Source organism: Mesocricetus auratus, unplaced genomic scaffold (genome assembly GCF_017639785.1).
Source record: "Mesocricetus auratus isolate SY011 unplaced genomic scaffold, BCM_Maur_2.0 Super-Scaffold_100006, whole genome shotgun sequence".
NCBI lineage: Eukaryota > Metazoa > Chordata > Mammalia > Rodentia > Cricetidae > Mesocricetus > Mesocricetus auratus.
The window spans coordinates 97,413,767-97,434,151 of record NW_024429190.1 but is presented as its reverse complement, the minus strand read 5'-3'; positions in this window follow the sequence as shown (position 1 = coordinate 97,434,151).

The following is a 20,385-nucleotide window of genomic DNA, read 5'->3' as shown; positions in this document are numbered from 1 at the left end:
TATAATTTCCCGAAGCCCTGATATTCCCTTCCTTGGTCCTTCCTTGTCCCTTCCTAAACACTCTACAAACTCGGGGAATGCCTGGTCTCTGGAGAGAGCTAGGTGCCCCGCAACATTCCTTGTATGTCCCCAGACACACAGAACAGGAAGCTACCCCACCCAGATCCGGACAGACCCAGACCACCTTCAAGGAATCCTGGCACCCCGGTACCCAGGGCCTCGTGGCAAGAGGAGCCTGGGAGTCCTCTGAGTCCCAGGGCCACCCTCCTTTGTTGACAGCAGCCCCGGGAACCCCAACTTGACTGGGGTTGTCTATGCAGCCAGTTATGGGGAGCCAAAATTATCTCTGTGCCTCCCCCAATCGGGGATCTCTGTCTTCTCAGAAAGACCCGGGTTTCCGGAGCCCCGTCTAACAGGGCCTCTGTGCATTCTCTCCAGTTGGGAAGATGGCGTCCTGGAAGAGATGAGCGCCACCAGAACAGGCAGGAGTCCTCAGGTTCTTGCTTCCCCACCACCAGCAGCCTGCCTGAGGGATCCTGCCCTATGTAACAATTTCTGTGCCAGGGACACCAGCCAACGCCTGCCCTTCCCAGAAGTCACCACTCCTCTCGCACTCATATTCCCTTTCCAGAGAAGTCACTTGAGTCCCAAGAAGTGGTGAGGTTACTCGTGGCTACACCGAGAGTCAGACCCAGCCCCCAAGCCCTTGCCATACTCAGGTTTGGATGTCAATAGACGTCTGCCATACTGGATACACACAGGCCTGGCCTGGCCACTGGGACCTCTCAGCATCACCTTGATCTTGGCCCCTTGGCTCACTGGTCCCATGACTTGGCAAGGAGGCTGCCCTGACTATAGCAGTGACCCAGGGAGAGCCAACTTCCCAACTTCAAACACATTCATTGACCTTGCAATCCCACACCCAGGCAAGACTGTTCATCTCTCTGGGAATTGGTTTCTTCATCTGATAAGCAATGGTAGTTACCTCCCTATCTCATGGGCGGGCTGTGGGGAGGCTGGAGTTGTGAAAGGCTCTGTGCAGTGTTCTTGCTGCTGTCACTCAATGGATCACGTATTTACCAAGTCCCTCCTGTGCTGGACCCCGGGGATGCAGGCTAGGGCTGGGGGGGAATGGGACTTTATAGAGCATTGTGGTAAGGAGAGGAGTATCTGGTTTGATAACCACATGGGTCAAGTGCCATTTGCTGAGGGGAGCAGTCATGAAATGTCCTCAGAAGCTCACAGTGGGCACGTTGAGGAGAAGCAGGAGTTTCTTAGGAGGCCTGAGCATCATAGACACAGAGGTGACGTGTAAAAGCTCAGGGGTAAGATCTGCAGAGGAAAAGACGAGGGAGAGAAGGGCTTAGGGCCCCAGTGATGAGAGACCAAGAGGTAAGGACAGGGAATTAGACAGGAGAGAAGAAGGTAGGTACACTGGGGTGACTCGGGCCGCTAGAGCACATTTTCCAGAGACTGCTGGAGGCAGACACCCTGGAGTGGGTAGAGGAGTATTAGGAGAAGAGACACCAACATGGTATATACCTAGCCAACCAAAGTGTGACCATAAAGGTCAGAAGATAGATACCACTGGAAACAAAGATGGGGGTCAAGAACGCTGCTTTTTATTTTAGTTGGTTTCATTCCCTTTATTTGATATTTTGTTTATTTTTGTTTGTGTGTTTGTTTTCGAAGACAGGGTTTCTCTGTGTAGCCCTAGCTGTCTTGGAATTTGCTCTGTAGACCAGGCTGGCCTCAAACTCACAGAGACTCGCCTGCCTCTGCCTCCCGAGTGCTGGAATTAAAGGCATGTGCCACCACCAGCCAGCATTTGCTTGATTATTAATATGCTGTATATTGCCTTGTCAGACATTAATTCTAATTAAGCTAAGCTAAGGGCAGTGTATAGGGAGACTGCAGGACACCCCATTGGAAGCTGACATCGATGAGCCAGCTTGTCTCTGCAAGACAGGAGCCAGATGGCGCAACTGCTCCCTGATGTGGCACCCTGCTACTGCCTTAAAAGGAAACACTCAGCTCCTATCTTAGTTTCTTTTCCTGTTGCTGTGATGAAATACTCTGATAAAAGCAGCTTGAGAGAGAAATGGGTTACTCTGTCTCAAGTTCTAGGACACAGTCCACTATGGCCGGGAGTCATGGCAGCCGGTCACATTGTATTCATAACCTGGAAATAGAGCACAATAAATGGATACTAATGCTCGACTCACTTTCTCCATTTCATTCAGTCCAGGCAGGGAATTGTCCCGTCTATAATTAAGATTGATCTTCTCACATCAATTAACTTAATCACGATAATCTCTCACAGGCATTCACGGAGGCCCATCTCCCAGGAGATTCCAGACTCTATAAGAATGCCTCTCTGTGAGTTCCATTGCCCTACTGAGAACACACACACACACACACACACACACACACACACACACACACCATACTTTCCTTCAAAAGAGGAATGGAGGTAGAGTGGTCAAAAACAGACAGGGGAGTGTGCATTGCGCTAAACTGAGCATGTTCAACAGCTAGGGAGTCAGATCCAGAGAGAGAGGAAGGGAGGGAAGGAGGGGGAGAGAGAGAGAGAGAGAGAGAGAGAGAGAGAGAGAGAGAGAGAGAGAGAGAGAGAGAGAGAGAGAGAGAGAGAGAGAGAGAGAGAGAGAGAGAGAGAGAGAGAGAGAGAGAGAATGGAAACAAAGCTTGGAATGACTGCTGTGTAAAGTCTGCAAAGGGCTGAGATCCAACAAGAGCAAGAAGAAATATTACAATAGTGAGGGGTTTAGTCTCTTTCCTCTTGGTAACCCTGACCTAAAAAATATGATCTAAAAATCTTGAAATGTAAAAAGCTCACATGCTAAGATCTTCCTGACTCCATTTGACAAGCCTGGGGCAGAGAAAAAGAGCTCTTCAGTTGGAGGGTGGGTCAGTATGCAGTATCTGTGGCAGTTTTAGAAGGGATGCTGTGTTGAGGAGGAGAAGGCTTCAGCTATATCACACAGTGTCTGTCTTTCTAACAAAAATACTGCTACAATGCAATAGACTCCTTTAGCCATTAGCTCTACAAATAAAAGCACGTTAATTCTCCAAGTATACAATAGGTGATGGGTAAGTGGATGGATGGATGGATGGATGGATGCATGGATGCATGGATGCATGGATGGATGCATGGATGCATGGATCAAGAATACCTATTTCACCTTAGTTCCACTCTACATTTTCCTGAGTCCCAATGATTTTGAGCCTGAAGTTCAGACTGGACTTATTCACAGGTTCCTTTGCATTATGAGGAGTTCAGAGAGACTGATGACAGACACACAAATGGACAGTCTCATCACAGCAATGGAAGGGAACAGAAGTGTCAGGGCACACAAGGAACAGATTCTAATGGCATGCATTCTGGCTCCCTGCATTCCCTCCATTTCATTTAAAGATCAACCCCAAGACAGATACTGCTGACCAAGGCCTGTCTACTCCCTCCTCGTCTATGGAAACTTCTCTAGTCAAGAGCACTGACTGTGTTTTCCAGGTGCCAGGGAACAAGCTGCAGTGCTGCGTTCTGCCCCCATGAGAGGGGAGCAGAAATAGCGTGTGTGGCTTCTTGCTGGCACTCATCATAAGCAATGTGCTCTGTTCCTTCCCTCTGCCACAAATACGAAGAAGTGAAGCCCATATATACCATTCCAGTGAAGACAGGACCCTGGAGATGTCAGAGCCAATGCCCCAACAATGTGGTGGCCTATCACCGCTGTGATGGGATTTTACATGAACGAGAAGTTGACTTCTATCCCATATCAGCCACCACTTGGGATGGGGTCTCTCTTCCAGAAGGAAAGCCTATATATTAATAAATGCAGAGTTTACACCTAACAGAGGCACAAAGCTTGTGCTGGCTACTTTTGTGTCAACTTGACACAGTTAGAGTCAATGGAGAAAATGTCCCTACCAGATTGGCCTGTGGGCAAGTCTGTGGCGCACTTCTTTGACTATAACTAATGCAGGAAGGCCCAGCCCATTGCAGGTAGTGTTTTGGACAGTTGGTCCTGGGTCCTATGGGGAGCAGACTGAGCAAGTCCAGAGGAGCAGGCCAGTAAGCAGCATCCCTCCACAGCCTCTGTATCAGTTCCTGCCTCCAGTTTCCTCCTGAGTTTCTGCCCTGAATTTCCCTAGTGAAAGACTGTGATGTAGAACTATAAGCTGAATAAACCTTTTCTTACCCAAGTTAATTTTGTTCATGGTGTTTTATCACAGCAACAGAAATCCTAAGACAAAGTTTCTAAATGCATGCGTGAGGCAGGCTGGACAGCTAGAAGCTCCTGTCGTGCCATGACACAGTACATGGTACACCAGTCCCTACAGTGCTTATGAAGTCACCTTTAGCCCAAGAGAGGATTGGAAACTTCACAGTGTTGGCATTGGCCCAATGCCTCTTGCCCTTCTATAAAGGCCTGTCTGCTCTGGAAGAGTGTGGCCAGAGCTCTCCGTGCACAGGAAGAAGTGAGAGAAAACAAGTACAACCAGGCTGTACTACAAGGTGAGGAAGACACAGCAGAAGGTTCTAGGACAGTGCGTTAGCAGGGCAAGAATGGAGATGCCTTTCTTCAGCCCCTTGGATTTAGGGTTTCTGAGCCTGGCCATGACAGCAGCTGAATGGCCAAGACCAGCCCAAGGCTGTTTCTTCCAAACCAAGAAGAATATTCGTGCTGATGCCACATTAAGGACATCATACATATAGATATATAGAATATCCAGCCTGATCAATAAGAGTCCCTGGTATTCTAGTTTAATCCCATTGCTTGCCCATGCAAAACATTGGAAGCAAACAGGAAGAAAGGTAGCTGAGCTTCTAAAGGACACGTTACCAAAGATGTTGCGAGCTTCTCCAAGAGAGTCTGTGTTTCTGTCTACTTAGGCATTCCCCGCCCCACTCTCATCAAGGCTTTACTAACAGGAAGAGGGCCAAACGCTGTGCAACTCTAAATGAGCACAGTTCAATGCCCACTTCAGATGGAAGATGGGGCAAAGAGGAAACCGCAGAACCGATGAAGTCAACTCCCAAGGAAAAAAACTCCAGAGAAGAAATCATCACCAAGGGATCTGCTCCACTCCCTGGGAATCCACAGTTATAGCCCACCAAGGTGCACCAGCCCCTGCTTTCCTTCTGGATGGGAGCTCCCGATCCCCATATCCTATTCTTACCAGCACTGGTTTGTGAAACAATGATCCATAGCTGTGAGTTCTCCTCGACAACTAGGCTTGATACTAGATGTGAGCCCTGTGTGGAATTTCAGGAAGGGTAGGGACATGCTACTTACGTATGAGAAGAACCGCGCACATAGACATTTGGTTGGCCTAAGGGACAGACAAGCTGAGATTGTTAATTAATCCCAAATTTCCTTCATCTCTTTCTGTGTTCAAAGAGAAGATTTCTCTGTGGATAATAGCAGGGTGTATGCACGTCTCCCAGAAGCTATGTTTGACCCCATCAGCGAACAGTGAATCTGAAGAGAAGAGAGACAATTCCTTTAACCAGAAAGGATAATCCTTCCTTCTGCCTTCTCTTCCTATTGCTACTGAGTGGGCAGCAGAGACACTGGGGAAATATCCAGACCCATAGACAAACGATACCAGGGACACTGGAGCAACAAACTGGAAAAACCCCGGGTTTCCAGGCTGCTCGCCTGACTGCAGGTGATGGAGAAACTTCTCCTTGCTTAAGCTGTCTGATATGAGATCTCCCTTCCAGCTGCTCAGCCTGTATTTTAGAGATTAGTCACCTGTTCCTCTCCACCCAAGTGCTGTAGGAGGGTCTCAGAGCAGAGGGGTGTAACTAGGCAAAAGCCAATCACTCTATCACCTTACCCTGCCTATAGGAACTATTCAAGACAAACATTTGTCCCATTTAGAACCAGTGATAAGAAAATCTTTGGCAGACCTGGGGAGGGGATACTATTTTCCTTTAAGATGTGTGAGCCCCAAAGCTGCTGCACCCATCTTACACAAGGTCGAGGAGAGGAGAGGCTCAGAAAATGATACAGGAGAGCATCCAAGTCTACGCTGGATAGAGTCTTCAATCCAGGGACGACGAAGACCTAGCTCGTCCCTCCGTATGGCAATTACAAACACAAATTGCATCGCCTCTTTATTTAAGCTTCTTTGGAAGCAATTTCTATCCCTTGCTTCCAAACATGCCGTTAGTGGCACGCTTTTATTGGCAGCCTCAGGAGGATCAGCGGCATCGCCGACCAGGACACAGGTTCAGACTTGAACCATCAGTAAGAAACCACAGAAGCCTGTTCAGGGACAAAAATCAGTTGTTCTAAGGAAGCATGAGGACTTGATGCAGAACAAGAAAGTCCCCAGGATTGAGTACACAGAGCCAGAAATAGCCATGGTTGCAGCCCTTCCTACAGGGACTTCCTGGTCTGCCTTCCTCTTCCTGGCTTTGCTCCACGCTGTTCTCTCTACTGACACAAGCTTGAAAGTCAAGCTGGTGGCTTTTCCTTTTAAAAAAATACTTATTTTGTGTGCATTGTTGTTTTGCCTGTTTGTGTGTCCGTGCGAGGGTGTCAGAGCTTGGAGTTAGAGACAGGCGTGAGCAGCATGGGTGTTGAGGATTGAACCGGGTCCTCTGGAAGAGCAGTCAGTGCCCTTAACCTCTGAACCAGCTTAATGCATGCCTCACACTTCCTGCCAAGTTTCTCAAGCCACAGTTCCAAAAAGGATGAATCTTATAGACAAAGATCATTTTTAATGTGGAAGAACACGCACAAGCCCTTGTCAGCTGGTGAATTAGCACTTGAATGTGGTGACTTTAATCCAACATCCGTGTGATCTAACAGGCAGTCATCTCCGCTCTTCTCTGCTAGGGCCCTGAGCATGGCATATATCTCTGCCAACTTGTCTTGCATACCTACGGAGTCAACACTGATTTTAAGAGGCAGGTGCCCAAATCAAATTGGACACAGTAGTGCGGCTACTTTTCTTTGGGTCTTACAAGTCAAGAGTCCAGGGGAGCCATGCTTGGCCGGAGCCACACAGGCCTGAACTGTCATTGGCAGCTGGTATCTCACCATTCTCCTGAGCCTCTCAGCAGCTCCTAGATGGTGTCCATGGCTTCAGGTTCGTGAGAATGGTTTAAGAAATTCAGAGCATGCCACATTATCGTGTGGTGACTGTTATTATCCCATCCAACAGCCGCCCGTGAGATCTTAATTCAAATCAGTAGACCAAGGTGGGCTACCAGCCACTGAGACCTAAGGGTGTGCTGTTCCAGCAGCCCAGGTCTGGATTAGCCTGTCTATGGAGTTAAGGGGAAGTGGAACTACCCAATGACACGGCTTAAGAGTGGGGGGGCACGCGTGGGTTTTATCACCAGAAAAAGCAAACCTGAACACTGGAAAAGCAGAGCCACAGACGTCTTCTGCAGTCTACGCCTTTGCCCGCTCAACGTTCACACATGCTCCCGCCGTAAGTACGGCTGCCAGGCTGCCCCTGCCTTCCCCCTCTTCACTCCTTTCTCCTCCTTCTTGTTCCTCTCTTTCTTCTCTCTCCTTTCTCCCCTTCCTTGTCCCCGCCCCTTGCCTCCTCTCCCTCCCCCTCTCCTTTCTCTTCCTTCTCCTCCTTCTGCTATACAGTCGGGCTTGTTTCAAATGTGCAGCTCTCCTGTGTCGGCACCCCAGGGACCACAGGTGTGGACCGGTTCACCAGGCACGTGGTATCATGTGTGCCCTCCGGACGCTATGACAGAGGCAGTGCAGGACTCGGGTACTCAGCCAGCTGCTGCGTCCAGGTCCAGGATCTCTGGGGGATGCTGAGCTCCTTCAGAAGCCTGGAAAGAACTGTGCTGGGTGAGGGGGTCTAGACCTAGACTGCAGGACCTGATTGGTGAGCTCCTTGAAGCCCCAGGCAGCCTCCATTCATCCGGATTATCCCCTTCACATATCAGGCTGAAAGTATCTGGGCAGGCTACTCTAGCCAGAGGCTAAAGAGCACACAGAAGAGCATCACACTGAGAAGTAGTCAAGGATGCTGACAGACCGTGGGACATCTGACTGTGCCAGCCACCAGAGAGTTCCCGCCTCTACCAATGCTCAGACAGAAAGGGCGATCCTGTCCTCATACTGTATCTCCAGACTGCGTCTGTCTCCATTAAACCTCAGACTGCACCAAGCTCCTGTCTCCTCCTGTCTTACATTCCTCTCTAGTGCTGGAATTAAAAGTGTGGAATCCCAAGTGCTGAGATCACCTTTGTGTGAGCTCTGTTTCTTTCAGACTGGATCAATCTTGTGTAGCCCAGGGTGGCCTTGAACTCACAGAGATCCGTCGGCCTCTGTCTCCCAAGTGCTGGGATTAAAGGTGCGTATCACCACTGCCTGGCCTCTGTGGCTAACTAGTGTGACTAGCTTTGCACTCTGATCTTTGGGCAAGCTTTATTTGTTAGATCGTAAGCAAACTGTCACCACACAATCTTCACTCAGGAGAACTCGACACTGTATGTGCCTGTTGGGTCCGAGCCTGTGGCTCCTTGCCGGTTCTGATTAGTCTTGTTGATGACAATGTACACGCACCGCTAGCTTCCTGCTGTGTCAGTCTAGACAAGAACAAGCTCCAGTCACATATACTCTGACATTACCAGCAGATTAACTAAACAGAAGCTTCTTTCTCGATTTCTCTTCCATCACAGGCTGGCAAGAAGGCTCTGTTCCCCATGGGGGCTTCTGAACACCTGCTTTTACAGCCTCAGTGCACAAAACCATGGTAGATCATGGGCTCTTGAAGCTTCCATTGAGAAGTGCCAGACATTGCTTCTACTCTCGTGGGCCCAAATTAATCTCACGTCCATTCCTGCTTCTACAGGGGGCTCTGTACCAACTAGTGACAACCTCCAATCATCTGCCTCCCCGTCCCTCCTTACAGTGTTTCCTTCCTGACAGCCCTGTGTCCAGCGTGTCCCCCTCCACAGTTGTCTGCCCCTCCTCCCCGCCCCTGGACCACTAATTAAGAAAATGCCCTATAGGCTTGTCTGCTTGTTCCTTCCTCTCAGACAGCTAGAACCTGTGTCAAGCTGACATAAAACCGGCAGCACAGATCAGAAGCCGTAACTATGGAAACCGAAGGAGAGAGGTGAGGGAGTCTGGGTTTTGTTGTTGTTGTTTCGGGTTCTTTGGGTCGTTTTGTGCCACACCAAATCCAGTAGATTCTGTGTGACAAGTTCCACAGACTGAGGCGATAACTTCAGAAGGAGGAGGTCTCCTGGAAACGGTTATGGAACTCTCGGTCGGAGAAAAATATTGAGCCGTAGTTCTCATGGCAATCTCTGTTCTTCTATTCTTTTCTGATATTAGCGAAATGTTCCTGAAAGCCTATGCTGACATTTTAAACAAAAGAAATAAATGAGAAACCGTCCCCTGAGACGTGGTCACTGACCATGACCTCGTCTCCAGGAAAACCAGTGCTTTTCGAATCATTCACGTCATTCATGTAAGTAAATAGTAATAGTATTAATAAAAATTTTCCCAACAACAAAATTTCATATGTCTGCACATGTGTGATCGAGAGTGGTTTTAATGTTTGATAAAGAAAGCCTTTTGATAAGAAAAAAGTTAAAATTGCTCTATTTCAAAGACTCACAAGAACTAGGCAACAGAGTCAAACAATTGTGACTAGGTAACAGATGTTAAACAATAACTAACCATAAAAATTTACTAACCTGATCTTAGAAATAGGTAGCTAGCTATGGTTAGCCTTGAATGATTTTTTGGTTTATCATTTTATTAGCTTTGGGAGAGTTGTGTGTTACTATGCCTAGTAACGATGATGCCATTTGTCTGCTTCACTGAACACAAACTCTGAGAAGGTATTCTTTATTCTGGATAAAAAACCTAGCTACAAAGCTGCAAAATACACTCAGATTCAAACTGCCCCTGTGTTTGCTTCTGTTTGTCACCGCCAAATCCTTACCTACGCAGTCTTCGAGAACCCTTATCCCAGGGACCCCCAGACCCGGCTGGGGTGGTCCGTGGCAGTTTTGGCTTTGGTTTTTCAAAACAGAGTGTCTCTACATAGCCTTGGCTGTCCTGAAACTCGCTCTGTATACTGGGTGGCCTCGAACTCAGATATCTGCCTGTCTCTGCCTCCTGAGTGCCAAGATTATAGGTGTGCACCACCACCACCTGGCCAGGCTGGGGTGTTGATAAAACACTTAAGCAGTTTACAGTGCTCTGGGTGGCTAATCTCATCTGCTTGTTAGTTAGGTGAGAACAACACCCCTACCTATTTGATGTTTAATGAGTTCAGTTATTCCATCTAAACTCACTCCTTATTATTTACCTTTTCTATGCTTGAAGTTTCTCGGTTTTTAGTCTTGGATGTACAGAAGATTCATGGTATAACAGAAAGACCTTTAGACCTCACCACACCAGGTTTTAATCTGGGGTTAGAAATCCCTAGTCCTTGGGGGCTGTTACCTAATCTTTTGAATCTTGGTTTTCTTATTTTATTTTGTTAATAAGGAAACAAAAGCAATGACACAGTCATTCCTGGAGTCCTTTTTCCCTTGACCACCTCCCCACTGTAAGACTAAAAAGATCAGTCACTCACTTTCTTGGTCTCCCTGAATCTGGCATAGCTGTGGATGATCTGGCCAACAAAATCAATGAGGGGGAAGATGGGGTAGCCTGTGCAGCCACCTGAGGCCATGTTGATGTCTGTGGTCGGTCCCTGCTGCCAGTGAGGGCCATGTTAGAATCTGTGATCCTGTTGTAGATGGGGGGGTGGATATCAATGGCCCATATTACTGCTGAAGGTTATGCAGATGTCTGGTTGTGATCTGTACTGCCCCCTGTGGCCATGTTGGTGTCTATGGCCTGTGCTGCCCCAGAGGCCTTGCTGACAGCCTTGGCCTGTGCTGCCATTGAGGGCTGTGGTGGTGTCTGTGGCCCATGTCGCAGCAGAGGGCCATGTGGATGTCCGTGGTCTGTACTGCCGCTGGAGGCCACTCTGAGGTCTGTTGCACATGCTGATGCTGAAGAGACCGTGTGGGTGTGGTGGTCCACGCTGCTGCCATACGCCATGGTGAACACGCGTCCTATGCACCCACTCACTGGGAAGGGCAGGGAAGCTACTCGTGCAGTGGCATTGATGACTCCAGACGCACGGTTGAGAAAGAGGGACGGAGAAGGCTTCTGTGGCAACCTCCACCTCCACCCCACCCTATCCCTCAAAAGTAACAACCTAGACAGAGAACCACTGAAGAGAACTCTTAAATATTGTGACAAGGATGCTGAAGTGTAGCTCTCCACAGTTGGTGGCTTCGGGCAGGGGTGCAGATGGGGATGAACTCAGGTTTCTTTAAGGGGCTGGCCGTGAGTTCGACCATGCTCCAGTTTGCACATGGGCGACACAAATTGGATTTTTTTCTTCTCCTTTTTCAGGGGGAGATCACAAGGATGGGGAGGTGAAACCCGGGAGGACTGGGAAGTGAGTGTGATCAGGGGCATGACGTGATATTCCCAAGTAATCAATAAAAATACTATGTAAATTCCCCCACTAAGGCCACACCTCCTAAAGGTTCCATAACATTGCCCAAACAGCGCCACCAACTGATTACCAAGTGTTCAAATACATGAGCCTAGGGGACATTTTTCATTCAAACCAGCACAGTGGTCAAGGCAGCACCTGGAACAGCCAGCCGTTTACAGACCCAAGACAGGACATTCTAAGGGCCTCTTGAAGACTTCTCAGCAAAGCAGGAAATTTCGAACTGTCCATCTGCATTGGCAGTCTGTCAGTCATTTTTCTGTGTCCTGCAGAAAGTCTCGTAGACTCTTCCATGAAGCAGAAACCCTGTAAGACTGAGTTCAGCAGTAACTTTCCTGTGGGTCCTGCATGTCCAGTTTATACAGCAACAGTCAAGCAGTTTCTTGCCCAAATGGCTAATCTTGCCATGTTGAAAGCAAACTCCATAACAAGTTTCTTCGATGCCCATCTTCCTCTCAGACATAATTGGTGCTGCCAGGAGCAGACATTTCTCATTGTCAAGAAAAACCCTAAACCATTTTAAATGCCATTTTCTGAAGGGCTTTGAAAGGTTTGAAGACTGTATATCTATCTCAAATATATTTCTGCATATCTAGAAAACCTAACTTACCTAACTATAAATTCTATTATAAGTAACTATCTATAGTCTGTATTCAATTATGCATTACGTTTTAAAAGATCAGTATAAGCACAATACTTAAACAAGAGGAGAAATATACACATCACAAAATTGACCTTGAATTTGTATCAATAAATGAAAAAGAATACCCATACCATAATTCCCATTTTTACCATTAAAAAGAGATTGGTTGTGATCATTAACCAATTATAAACAATCCCATTTAAATGAAAACAAAGATTTATAAACAAGATGGGAATTAGGACGTCGCTCATTCCAAACTGCTTCGTGCTGGAAGGGGGCGCTGTTCATACCATGGGGATCATGACAAAACTCAGAAACCTGTATAAGTCCTTATTTTCGTGGTCTGTAAAGCTCCATCATCTTAGCTGTTTCAGTTGTTGGGACATCTGATCCACTGCTTCCGGGGGTCTTGGTTCATCAAACCACAGAAGCCTGGAAGGAATCCTCAGCTTTTCATTTTCTGTGGAAACATAAACTAACACTCCTTTTCCGAGTAACATATACTTAAATTTTGAAGTCAAGGCATTTTTACAAGATATAAGTTGAATTAATTCAGCAGCATTAATAATCAAGTGTACTTTAGCAGTTGTTCCTTCCTGAGCAATGAAAAAAACTGAAAAACATAATAGCGTACAGTATCCAGACTCTCTGTGCATTTTCCATCTTTGCGTGGCTTATTTATTTATTTATTATTACTCTATTTCTTTTACTTTTATTTCTTTTTCTCTGAAACAGGGTTTCTCTTTGGAAATCCACCTGCCTCTGCCTCTGCAGCAAATCTTACTCTGCCTCCCGAGTGCTGGGATTAAAGGCATGCGCCACCAACGCCCGGCTTTTCTATTTATTTACCACTATGATGCCCGATTCTTTTTCTCTCTCAATCCTATATTTTTAAACACACTGTAAACCTTTAGAGGCTTTTCTAGATTAACAATTATGGGATAATTACTTAAGTCAGAGCTAGCCAGTAAGAAACAAGTAAGGCCAACAGCTTCATAATTAATATAGCCTCCTGTGTGTTTATTTGGGACTGATGCGGCTCTGGAACCAGGCTGGCGGGAAGGCTTCTCTCAAGGAAAAAGCTTCTCTTTACATACACCATGACCACAGCAGCTCTCATAAGGGAAAGCATTTAATTGGGTCTGGCTTACAGTTTCAGAGGTTTAGTCTATTATCACCCTGGCAGGACATGGGGGCATGCAGGCAGACATGGTGCTGGAGAAGGAACTGAGAATTTTACATCTTGATCCTTGGGCAGCAGAAGGAGTTATTGTATTGGGTGTATCTTGGGCATATAAGACCTTAAAGCCTGCCCCCATGGTGACACACATCCTTCAACAAGGCCACACCTCCTAGTAGTACCAGTCCCTATGGGTCAAGCATTCAAACACATGAGTCCATTGGGATATTCCTATTCACACCACCACAGGCTTCCAAGAGCCAGACATCTCCTTCAGCTCAACAACTCTTACTCAAAAGGAAGTGTCTCTTCCTCAGCAGAGGCAACAGAAATTCCCAGAGTTAATTGTGATTATCCCATCCATCTCTAGCCCTAGTGAGATGCTAGGCATTAGACAGACAGACATAGCTGTTAGTAGGCAGACAGACAAGCATAAGGGCTATGAGTAGATAATAAGGTGGAGAATTTCCAAGATAGCTGGCTTTGTCCTCACCCTCCTTACTCAAGACAGAAGCTAGACCACTTGAAACATAGACCTTGTGGACTTTATCTCCCACCAGCAGGCCCCCTGCAGATAGACTGGATCAGGATGTGTTACACAAGAGTTGTTGGCCGTATTTTCAAACTGGCCAACCCTAAATTAGTGGAGGAAAACTCTTGAGAAACCTAAAGAAGCCCGGCCCTGGAGAAGAGACTATATTTATTTTTTGGCTTCCTGACTCGTCGTCGTCCCCCACCCCCTTCACAGTGTGCCTTTATCTCAGTGTGTCTGCAGCATGTTTTCCCTCACCCCGAATAAATGTCTTTCTTCAAATGCTGATACTGCCCACTGCTGTGTGCAGTGGTTGAGAGTTCTCCAACGCTACCTGTCACACTCTGGATTTTTCCTGCCTTTCTACCTGGTAGAGAAAGTGAACTCTCAAGACCCTGCCTGTACCACTAGCTTTGTGGCCAGTGGATGGGATACACAGATACACAGACTGGCCATGGCTAGGTCATGTGCAAAGCTCCACAACTATGGTGAGGGCATGATGGGGGAGAGAATGGCGCCTGCTTTGCAGGGAGTATTTTACAAGGAAGTGGGGAAGTAGTTCCTGAGGAAGAGAGCAGAATGCCCTGGCCTGTATGGGAGAAAGACAGCTGTTAGTCAGGGAACAGAAGAGAGAAGTGGATAGGGAAGAAGGAGCCACCCCCAGGAAGCTGGAGTGAGCGAGGGGTGAGTCCTCTGCTCTCCCTGGCACTCATGGGAGTTGCCATGGAACTGGACACGTCCAGTGAGGTGAGGGACAAGGAGGACTTCCGATTCAACCGGATGTGCTCCCCTCAAAAGAGGAGGCTTGTGATACATGCACACCGTGGAGTTCTCTTCAGCCATGAAGGATGAAAGCGTGGCAACTGCAGGAAAACGGAGAACAGGGAGTCCTATGCTAAACAAAGTTAGCCAGACTCAGGAAGACAAATCCTGTATGTATCCCTCGTCTGAAGAAGCTAGGATTAAAGGTGTCACATGAAGACAGAAGTGATACTATTGGTGGGGACAAAAAAGGGCAATGAAGATAAATATGAGAAAAATATTATATATATTTGCATATATACAAATGTGATAAAATACATTATCGTTTACTTTAATTTAGCATTTATTATTATTTATGTAACAAATGAATGCTAATTTGAAAAAATAAGACAATGTTAAAAATAAGAGAGGGGGTCTTCTGTTACTCAGCATTTCCCTATTGTGACAAAAATACCTGAGGTAAACCATCTAAACGGGGCAGGCTTATTGAAACTCACTCTTCAGAGGTTTCCATCCATGCTCAGTTGTCTCCAGTACTGTTATGCTATCAGAGAGACAGAGCATAATGGAGGGAAACGCTTAGGAAAACAAGTAGCCTAAAAGCAAAGACAGAAACAGGAAGGTGGTAGGGTCCCAAAGTCCCCTTTAAAGGCACAATGACCTATTGTTCTTTCTCTAGGCCCCACCTGCTAAAGAATCTACTACCTTCCAGGAGTATCACCGACTCGGGACCAACTCTCAACATGCATTCCTTTGGGACAAATGTGTGACCCAAACTATAATATATGGGTAAGAAATCAAGTCTGATGCCACCCTAGTGAAACAAACAATGCTGAGGAGAGGGTTTCCCTGTCTCATAAAGAGGGACCTTAGCTGACTAGGGAAGAGTTGCACAGATGTAAGACACAGTCTTGTCCATGCCTCTCAGTGTGTTCTTTATCTTCTAAGTGACAGAGGGGAGACTTCCTTAGATGGGCTGATTCCTGAGGTTAATTGAAAGTGGCCTTTCTCATGAATCATCCACCACATTGAATTATTTATCACCTGCAAGCATTCGAGGGCCTTTAAACTCTTGGACTTCGAGCAAATCTCCTTGGAAATGTGCTTGCCAATGAAGATATGATTTCCTTTTGGCTATGGAAGAGAGAAGCCATGTCTGCTTCTGTTTCCAGGTCTTCCAGCACGAGAGCCAGCCATCAGCCAGCTCGGAAAACAGGAAACGGGGCCATGGCTGCAGCCAGCCCTGGGCGGCACTTCCATTGTGCAATGTTGGCCTAAGTCAGCCGGATCTCAGAGCACCCATGGGACAGAAGGGAAACTCCATAGTGCCTATGGCTCTGGCCTAGTTCAGGGGCAACACCAAGCAACATGTCTCCTGGGGACTCATGCGGCCCTGTCAGCTGATCAGTGGGGAAGAAGGCATAAGGGGTCTAGTGCCACCCTTTCTGTAAGAGCCATGATGCCTCTTTGGTCTCTTCACCTGAAAGCCTGATTCTGACTCTCAGAGCTAATATGAGGCTTAACGGAATGGCATTAAAGCGGGCCTGACTCGCCATTCAGATCTTGAGGGCCACAAGAAATAGTGAGTTCCCTTCTGCCTCCTGCCTTGTCTTCCAAGGAGAAAAGGCCCAAGCTACGTGGACTGGCTGGATGTGGGAGGCGCTTACAGCAGAGCTAACCTCACGAGCCTGTGTCCCAGAAGCAGGATGAGGACCCTGCAGTGCCGCATGTTATGTGTGGCCAGTGTTGATGTGGCCTTGGCCCAGGAGGTGTGGAGTTGAATATGACATAGCTCTCCTCCAGGGAGCAAGGGCTAATCTGCCAGGGAGAGCAAGACAGATGGCAGCCAAAGAGATGGAGTCCCTTAGTCATCATGACAGGAACTATGAGAACAAGAAGCTAGTGGTGAACGGCTCTTTGTTTTGTTTTGTTTTGTTTTTTCTAGACAGGGTTTCTCTGTGGCTTTGGAGGCTTTCCTGACACTCACTCTGTAGACCAGGCTGGCCTCGAACTCAGAGATCCACCTGCCTCTGCCTCCAGAGTGCTGGGATTAAAGGCGAGCGCCACCAACGCCCGGCTTTGACAAATGGCTCTTAAGAAGGTACCAGAGGTTCATCCTGCTGAATGAGTCCACTCAAGGATGGTGGGAGGGGCACTGAGTATTTCAGGTATACCGAAAGGAAGCCAGTATGTCGGCAGATCTTTGGAGTCGCTACATCGAGCCAGACACTGGACACGCAGAGGGTGGGAAGAGCCTGAACGAGATGAGGTGGGAAAGAGGCATGGTCAAATGTGAGGAGCCCAGAGAAAGCCCTTGCAGTACCGTCGATGGCACAGGGAGGCCTGGGATGCGGTTTTGGAGACGATAAAAATTAACAGAGGAGGGAGAACTAACTGGCTTGGATGTTGGTGGCCAGAGAAGGAGTCCAGAGAGGAAGACAGATGCAGTGGGAAAGCATGGCGGGGGGGGGGGGGGCTAGGGCTGCATCAGCCTCTACTTGACACCTGGATTAGACCCAGGATGGCTCAGGCTCAGTAATGAAGGGGACAAGTACAGACGGGACTCATGCCTCCTTATGGGCATGGTTATCAGGAAGGGGACCTGTGGACCTTCCTAGATGCCTGAGGCCAGTCCTTGGGCACACTGAAAGCTCTAGGAAGAAGAATGTCAACCCGCCCTGACCCCAGTCCAAGTGATGCATAGACACTGTGACCAACCCAACTAACATCCCAAAGTTGTCCACAGTCTTCCTAGTTATGTGATAAAGCCATGACCAAAAGCAACTCGGGGAAGAAAGAGCTAATTTCACACCCAGTTCCACGTAACAGTTTGTCATCAAAAGTAGGGAGGGCAGAAACTGGAGGCAGGAGCTGATGCAGAAGTCACGAAAGAATGCTGCTTACTGACTTAGCATGGCTTGCTCAGCCTGCTTTCTTTTTTTTTTTTTTTTTTTCTTTTTCTTTTTCTTTTTTTTTTGGTTTTACGAGACAGGATTTCTCTGTATTGTTTTGGAGGCTGTTGATCCAGCCTGGCCTCGAACTCACAGAGATCCGCCTGCCTCTGCCTCCCGAGTGCTGGCATTAAAGGCATACGCCACCACTGCCCGGCTCAGCCTGCTTTCTTATAGAACCCAGGACCACCAGCCTGGCCCACAATGGCTGAGCCCTCCCCTTCCAATTGTTAATTAAGAACATGTTTCACAGGCTTGCCTGCAGCCCAGTCTTATGGAGGCGCTTTTTCAGTCAGGGTTTCCCCCTCTCAGATGACCCTGGCCTGTGTCAAGCTGACATAAAATTAGCCAGCACAGCACCTCATGAGTAGATTACCTGGCATGGCAAAAAGGGGACTTGCAAATGTGATTAGGTCAGTGGTCCTGACGCGAGAAGATTAACCCAAGTTGCCTGGCGAATTCCTACAATCTTGAGGGTCCTTATAAGAGAAGAAAGAGTTGATCCCAGGACAGGCATGGTAGCACAGACCTTTAATCCCAGCACCTGAGAGGCAGCGCCAGGTGGATCTCTGAGTTTGAGGCCAGCCTAGTCTATGCAGTGACTTCCAGGCTAGCCAGAGACCCTGCCTCAAAAACAAACAAACAAACAACAACAAACAAAAAACAGACTTGGAGGTTAAAAAATGCTGTACAGCTGGCTTTGAAGATGAAGGGAGGGGCCTCTAGTAAACTGTCATTAGCATCTGGAAAAGGACTCTCCATCAGAACCTCCAGATAGAGACTGCCATGAAGGCACACCTCAGCCCTCTAACCATGGAGCTGCTCTGGCACTGCAACATTGGGAACTAACCCATGCAGGTACGCAACACATACCTGGAAGGAAAGAGGGGCTTGGAGAACCCCAGCTTCTTCTTGATGCCCTCTGAAAACTGGGCTCTCCTGACAGCCTCCTCTCTGACTATGCTGTCAGGGCAGGTGCTGGAAGACAGCTGAGGAGGGATATGCCAGGTATTTAGCGCACTGGAAGAGGTTCAGGAGTGAGACAGTGTGGTCACGCCTTAGGGAGAACTGGGTAGAGACTGCCGCTCTAGGACCTCTGTCCCCGTGAGGTAAAGGACTCCAGGTTCACAACTCATCCTCTCTAGCCTCAGGTAAAGGAAGGCTCCAGCAGGGCAGAACCTTCCCACCATCCTACCCACCCAGCACCTCTGGTGACCCGGCAGCCAAAGCTTCATCCTTGGGCATCATTTCTATGGCTGTAAAACACAGGATGGACTTCCCCTTCCCCCATTCCCTCAGACCCTACCTTGTTAGGGTTTCTGCTGCTGTGAGGAGGCACCATGACCACAACGACTCTTATAAAGGAAAACATTTAATTGGGGCTAGAGGTTTAGTCCATTGTCATCGTTGGGGTAAGCACGGTGGCTTGCAGGCAGGCAGACATGGTGCTGGAGGAGCTGAGAGATCTACATCTTGATCTTCAGGTAACAGGAAGTGAACTGTGTACCACACTGAGCACAGCTTGAGCAAAGGAGAGCTCAAAGCCCACCCACACAGTGACACACTTCCTCCAACAAGGCCACGCCCACTCTGACAAAGCCACACCTCCTAATAGTACCACTCCCTTCGGGGGCCATCTTCTTTCAAACCACCACAGGCCCCCTCTTACAAATGCCCTTGGGTCTCAGAGTTGCTGGTTACATATTCCCAGGGACGTTCTACGGGAGTGAAGAAGGATGCTTATGGAGGGCATTCTCACAGGTAGGAACCACTAAAGACCCCTGCAAAGCCTCTAGTGGGAGCCAGATCAGAGCAGAGAGATAATAATCACCATGGTAATGCTGTTCAGAGAAGACCCAGTCAATGATCACCCGGGTCAGATTGTCACCTTAATAGCGGCTGCCATCCCTTACACATTTTTATAAGTCACCTCCAAGAGACTGGCAAGGTTTTGAGAGCCCCTGATGTTCCCATTCCCAAGGTGCTATTGCTAACCCAGGCGAGGCATTGGCAAACTTTAAAGTTGTGACAGATTGCATTGGAACCCTGGAGATCCTGCCTTGTGAAAGTTTAGCTCCACATTCCTACTGGAACAATCAGGCAGGTAGATCTGCACCTGGGAAGGCTCAGGAACACTGGCCTAGGATTGGAAAGTCTACCTGGAGCCAAAACCGGTTGAGATTTGGAGGAGGTGCAGCTCAACCCTCTAAGGGTCAGTGGAGGACTGAGGCACATTTCTGGCCGCAGGCTAGTCGTCTGCCAGGGCCACCATGTGTGAGACATCCGGTGCTGAGCCCACAGTCAGAGCTTGTGGAGAAGCCTGTGCTAGGCCCCCAGTGGTGGGAGTGACCCTGGTGCCTACCTGGCAGGGGTCCGCAGGGTATCCTCTGGCTCCAGCGCCTGGTACCTGCCCCTCCCGGAGCCCGCGGTTTCCGGGCTTGCAGCGGTGCTTCTGAGCCCCTCCCGGGCTGGGGCCAGCACCGGGGCAGGGCAGGGCGCAGCCATGGCCTGGGGCGCTGGAGCCCTGCCTCCCCAGCCACCTCGCTGCAGCCTTTGCCAGCCTTCCGGAGGCTGCTGTGCAGAGACTCTCGCGCCCTTCTGCCCAGGGTCCCCGTCGCGCCGCCCAAGTCACAGCCTTAGACTTAGAAGCCACGCGGCTCAAGAGCAGGCCCATGGTGGGTAAGTGGCCTCACCTCCCACCCCTGTCCCAGGGTGCTCTGTGACAGTTGAAGCACCTGTCTCGACCCTGCCACCCTCGTAAATGGAGTAAGGG